Below are 6762 nucleotides of genomic sequence, written 5' to 3' on the forward strand. Positions count from 1 at the left end.
AGGAACTCGTGCAATAACATGCGGTGTGTTCCCAGCCTTTCCTGTCACGTGTACTGGAAGGTTGAATTAAAATTATAAATTTCTAATTCTTCAATTTTTCAAATCCCACGTGCATCATGCACGTATCACGTTACGTTGATCGCTATTTGTTTTTGAGTATGACGAGGCCATGGCCTCCTTCCAAGAGATAACGCCAGAACGTCATCCCAATGCGGTCTTTTGTAATTGATGGATTCTCTCGAGTAATGCTGAGCAAGTTGCATTAATATTTTAAAACTTTAAAAGCTTTAATTTTTCTAAGTGCCACATTCATCGTCCACGCCTCGAATGGAGGAGGGAAACTTTAATATTTAGGAAAATTTTCTTTTTTTTTCTAAGTGCCACATTCATCCACTACAGTAAAAGGGGGAAACGCCGACGCTTAAATGCCGACGCTATTGAAAAGCGTCGGTAAATTCTTCTCCCGCGCTAAATTTTACCGACGCTTTTAGTGAGTGTGGGAAAATTGAGGGATTAGACGACGCTTAAAAGCGTCGTCGTAGACTGAAGCCAAACGACGCTTTAAAGCGTCGTTGTTGATGGCCTAAGACGACGCGTATATGCGTGGTTAATCCAAACGGTAAAACGACGCTTATAAGCGTCGCCGAAGGCACCTTAAGACCCACCGTCCCGCAGACTTGCCCTAGCTACTCCCGAGCCCCCTCTTTCTCCTCCTCTCCGGCGCTGAAGCCACCGAACCCAGCGGCCTTCGTCTTCCTCCTCTCGGCGTTGCCTTAGCCCCCATCTTCCTCCTCTCCGGTGCGGATCGTCCGACTCCTACCTCCTCCTCCTCCCTCCTCTCCGGCGTCGACCGACCGACCCCAACCCGCTCCGCCCTCCCGAGGTAGTTTTCTTCTCCTCCCTCCTCTCCCTCCTTCTCGCTTGTTCTGCTCCCCACCATTTCTGTTCAACCGTTTCCCTCCCGCTTTCGGCAAGTAAAACGCTAGCCCTCGTGTTCCGTTCCTTCCACCGTCTCTCCCTCTTCAGTCCCACTCGTCGTGACCTCTCTCTCTCTCGGCTTCCATCTTTCTTCGCGAAATCCCTAAGAGAATTTTTAGGGTTTCGTTGCGCCCGATCCGGGCCGGCGTATGAGGAGGGGCTTCCATCCCGATCACCGCCCGGGGCGGCCGCCATTCCGGCCGTTGCTGGGCCACTTCGCTAGGGAATGCCCTAACGTGAAGTGAGATCTACCGTTGCTAATCCTTCCATCCTTTTTCGGCCTTTTAATTTTGATCTTTTTCCCATCTAATATATGTGTTCTTGGTTGCTGATGATGGGGTTTATCCTTTTTTTTTACATTTCTTTCTTTAAAAATGGATTCTGGAAATGGTTTTCCTTTCTCGTGTTTTGCTTTGGTTTCAATAGATTGTGGCTTATATTGGGCTTTTGTGCTGAGCTTCGAGGGAAAACAGAAATCAAATGGTCTATGTATACACTCTTTGAGGGTCTATCTCTTACACCCCTCTCTCTCTCTCTCTTCTCCGCGACCCACATATGCCTTCTGTTTGATTGTTTTGTTTCGTGTAGTTTGATCTTTGGTGTATTAGTTCTTCGTAATCTTTCTGGTATTTTGTTTTTGTGGCTATTAATTAATCAGTTATGTTCTTGTTTTTTTTTTTTTGTCTATTTTGGGGTAAATTTTGCGCAGTAAGAATTCCCCTTATTTTTTTTGTTCAAGTGAAGTGGATTGTTTTATGCGTGCCTTCTGTCTGATAGTTGTGATGAGATTGGCTCAAGTTTAGGATATTTTTTTAATGGAAATACGTAGTTAGTTGATTACATGCATATGCTGAAGGTGATGCCTTGCTTTGATTGTGGCTTGTGTCTTTGTGTTCTGCTACCTTTTCATGAAGTGCTATTATTTTTTAATATGGAAAGTTGGGGCATGGTGTTCTTTTGGGTCACTTGTCGACATGAGTGCTGTAAACCTGAGTACTGTTAAGTTGGCTGTGGGAGAATTCTCTGAAGCCAAACATAATTGATATCAGTCGTGGATGCCTTTTATGCTAGTATTCTCTGTTCTTCAGTTTATTTACTTGTTCTTCTTCCTGTTGGGAAAGATAAAATCCTTTTGAAGTTTATTGTATTGTTTTTATTGACCACATCATTTGAGCACTACAGGAAAATTGGGAAAAGGCGACCCTTTTTTGCCGACGCTATCCACAAGCGTCGGGAAAAAATACCCCAGGCGTCACATATCCTCACGCTTCAAAGAAGCGTCGGTGGCTACATGTGTATAAAGCATTTCTGTTGTCCCACCTACACATGTGAAAATTTATGTGTATAAATTGGATATATATACATGTGTTTGCACGCATTTATGTTCATAACTCACATGGATGCTCTCAGATAAGCATATAGAGGTGCCATGGATCAGGAAATCACCATATATTGAAAGGTATGCTTAACTGTTCATGTTGATATGATTTTATCTTGTACAACTCTATTCAGATGAAAATTGAGATTGCTCAAAAATTCAGCCGGTGTCCATCTAATTGTATATAATCATTCCTTTTGTTCTCCCAAAGTTTATTCTGCTTATTAGGTTTATCCCAAGTTTAGAAGCACATATAAATGTATCTAATATCATCTATCATGGAAGAAGCCAATGGTATATAATTATGTTTGGATGAATTTACTTGGTGTTAATTGTCTCTATCTGTATTAGTTCCTTTTTGACAGCCAATCCTTCCCATTAGGAAACAAGATGAAAATCTTGAACTCTTGATTGAATCTTGGGTGAAAATATTTTGTATTTTAATCTCGTTTATAATTTAGATAGTCTGCTAATTAATTATTTAGTTGTGGATTCTGTTGAATAGAAGCTACTGCTGACTTGTTATTCTTCTGCTCAGATTGGTAGATGAGCTTGTTCTTTTGTGCAAAGAATCTGCAGTAAGAAAGAGCCGTGAAGTTATCCGCAATCACATTTTACAATTACTGTTGTTGATTCAGAAGTAAGAAAAAAATGCCCTATTTATTAATTGTTTCATTTTACAAAGCATTTCTTTATACATTTACTTTATACACATGTGAAAATTTACTTGGGTTCTCATGCTCCAAGTAAATTTCTTGGGTTCTCCTGCTTCAATATACATTTATGACATGACACAAGAAAAGAATATGATATGGCACAAGAAGCCCACTTGTGCCTTTCCCTTCAAAGCAACTGCATTTAATGATATGCATTTAACGAGCAGAAATATCAATGGTCCTGGGTTCTTAAAAGATAAATTCATAAAAGAAAAAAAAAACACTTGACAGGAAGTATACATCATATGCTAATGCCATCACCAAAGCATGAAGTAACAGAGGACGCTTGGTTAATTTATTAATTTTTTTTTTTTAGGAGGTACTCCTTGTCATTTGCTGTCTAATGTTTTTAAGGGAATGCAATGAAATCTAGTATGATAAGGCTCTAAAGATCAATATAACTGAAAGAAGTACAAGGAATGCAACTTCAATGAAAGCAGATACAGATATGATGCTCCATTTCAAGGGATAGCTATAAATTCTTCCACTAAACTCATTTTAATTTCATTGGACCAATCAAACAAAACAACAGAGAAGTAGACAACGATGAGTTGTACCGAATTATAGATGTGATTATATGCATTTTGGAAATTATGTAACCAGCACATGCATTAGAGAGTCGTAGTTAAGGCAGTAGAGCATTCAGAAAGTTGAGTACAAAATGTTGGGTAATAAAGTTGATCCAATCAAATGAGTGTGGTAAGGATATTAAAGCTCAAGGTAATGCATGGTGAGAAGAAAAGGTTACAATGGTAGTGGGTGTATGATTGCAATAGTTGAGGACAAATGGAGAACAATTTATTGAAATGGTAAATGCATGCAGAATTAAAAAAAAAGGTGGTCCTTATATATGAGTGAACCTTAGCCTCATGTCAAAGGGCTAGAAACTAAAATTTGGCAGTCTAGGATAACAGGAAGTTATTGGAAAGGATTTTTAAAAGCCCCAAAAGCCAGCAGTGACTGGTGGTTATGGCTAGTAGAATTTTCGATAATAAGGTATAGATAGTAAATTACTTATTGCGCTTCTAAGACCTTACTTATGTGTATTCTATTATCATATTCCGAGTTCTGCTTTTTCCCACAAGTTCAGTTACCATGAAATTGCAGAAAATTAAACTATAGAACAAATCTAAAGCCAAAGTTCTTTTAGCTATCAACCAAAACCCTTTCACACTTAAATACCTTTACTGCAAAGATTCAAGAAGCCAATAGAATTAGAGCAATCAACCACCTATCCTTGTATGACTTTTGAATGTTCTGTTGTTAGAATCAAAAAATAAGGAAAAAACAAAAGGGAGACGATTCTTTTTTGTGCATTCCAGGTAACAATATGCCTCGAGGGAGACGATTTAGAGATGTGGAGTTCCAACATTCTCAAGTGGGATCTACTTCTGAGCAGTCCCTGCAGTCCCAGCAGCCATGTGAGCACCAGCAGCACGAGTCAGGATCTCAGCACGAGCCTCCTGCTGATTGTCCGGAGGATGAGCTCCGGATCCAGGGTAATTCGATTTAAAGTTCATATTTTATGTTCATATTTGTCTTCAACTTTTTAAAACTTTTTAATTTTAATAGATGGACAAGGGATGGTGAGGACGAGACGGGAATCCACTCAAGCAAAGGATGTGTGGAAGCTTCCTCCGGGTGAGAAGATCATCATCCGATGCAACGAATTGGGGCAGCCCATCAATAGAGCTGGAAGTCTACTATCAAGCTTTTTAGGATCGGTTGCACGCAAGGGTCAGCTGTGTCCACTCAACTATACGAAGTGGAATGACATGCTTCCTTCGTATAAGGTTGAGCTTCTTAGACTTATACAGGTAATGAATTGAATTTATTCTTTTTAATTCGACACCTCCTGTATATTAATTTGCTTAGTATCATAATTTTATTTTAGATGTTTAATATTATTATAACATTCTGAATCTTGTTGTAGGATAAGTTTGTACTCCCTCCAGAGAGCCATGATTGGGTGCTAAAGTCCCTCAATCGCAAAAGGAAAGAATATAAAGCAAAATTGAAGACGGACTTCAAGCGCGAGGGTATGACAGAGGAGGAGGTTGCTCGTGTGACTCCTCCTGATGTATACCCTCAGCAGTGGAGGGAGCTTGTTCACTACTGGTTTTCTGAAAGAGGACAGGTCACGTATATTGTTTCAATATTTTATATTATCTTTATTATTAATATAGATTGCAAATATATACATTGAATCATATTATACTGTGTGCTTTTATTTTGGCAGACATATTCTAATATTGGCAGAGCTGCACGAGCATCTCAAGCAGTTCCTCATACTTCAGGCTCGAAGAGTTATGCGAGACGTAGAAATGAATTCGTAAGTTCTTTTGAAACTATTTGAAATTTTACTAACATATAGCACGTATCATAATATATAGTTTGCCAATATACTTTCCGTATGTGTAGATAGTAGAGCATGGAAGGGAGCATGGTGAGGTAGAGTTTTATAAGATGACCCACACTCACCGAGATGGCAGCTTTGTCCGGGACGAGTCGAGAGATATAGTTGTATGTATTCATTTTTGCTTTGTTCATAATATTTTTTTAAAAAAATTTAAATTTTTTTAAATATTAATGTGACATTTTTTTTGAGAGATATATAGGAAAGAGCTACAACTCTTATTTCAGAGCGTGTTGGGGAGTCATCATCATCCGATGCGGCCAGTCGCGTCGAGGCTCAGGTCTATACCGAATTAATGGGCCCAGAACGTTATGGTCGAGTGAGGGGTTATGGTGTTGGAGTTACCCCCACTCAGTTGTCTGCAGTGAGCCGATATACCCAAGATGCTAGACAAGGTAGTAGCACTGCAGAGGTTTGTAATCTGAAGGCAGAGATGGCACAGATAAAGCAGTCATATGAGACAAGGATAGAGGAGATGAGTCAGAGTCATAGGACCGATATGGACCGATTTGATTGCCAGCTTGTCCCAGGATCACTACAGATTGGCATTTATGGACGACTTTGTACGTACGGATCACTTGATACCATTTTCAAATTATTGATCATATTGTTTCTTGATGCAAGGTTCTGAGGTGTACTGTCCTTTTCTTTCAGTGAAACTTAGCATCAAGTCCTTCAAGGTGCCAGAACATTTTGTTGAGATTCCTCAAAATGCTACTGTTGGTTCCTTGAAGGTATATGATCCCCTAATATCTTTTTATTTCATGTTCTGCTTTGTTACCAACATTATGCACATTCTTTATTTTATCTGTTCCATTTGGTACAGACCAAAGCCTTTGGAATCTCGCATTGACAGGATTTTTATATTTTTATTGTATTAAGCTGCCTGTATTAATGCAATAGAAATCGATAACCCGATAATCTTATAATTGTTTTACTATAGCTGACAGGTTAGCATGTGAATTTGTGAATGTTACGTTCGTGGAGATTACTTAATGTTTTATGACTCTTAAAACCCTACTTCCTCAAGGCTCATTGTAGTTTTGCAGCACACACTTTCTATTATTATATAATCTAACCCAATAAATGGTAATTTTTGTTGTTGCAGTCGCAAGAATTCTTTCAATATCTTTTAGAATGTTTAATGACAATACTCGCCCGAGCAAGGAGCGGAGCAGAGCAGAGCTTAAGAAGACTCCGGTCTGTGGACAAGACTCGCCCGAGCAAGGAGCAGAGCTTGGTTGACTGGGCTCGCCCCAAGCTTAATGACAATA

The 6762-nt window shown here is 39.3% G+C and overlaps 1 long non-coding RNA gene across 1 annotated transcript; it reads left to right on the forward strand.

Moving 5' to 3' along the window:
* Window positions 1–398: 398 nt before the first annotated feature.
* Window positions 399–4458, forward strand: LOC120113380. The gene is made up of 3 exons (XR_005515293.1): window positions 399–2437; window positions 2895–2996; window positions 4395–4458. It is a non-coding gene; the product is annotated as an uncharacterized LOC120113380 (long non-coding RNA).
* Window positions 4459–6762: the final 2304 nt, after the last annotated feature.

The sequence above is a fragment of the Phoenix dactylifera genome, chromosome 16, assembly GCF_009389715.1.
Source record: "Phoenix dactylifera cultivar Barhee BC4 chromosome 16, palm_55x_up_171113_PBpolish2nd_filt_p, whole genome shotgun sequence".
Classification (NCBI taxonomy): Eukaryota; Viridiplantae; Streptophyta; class Magnoliopsida; order Arecales; family Arecaceae; genus Phoenix; species Phoenix dactylifera.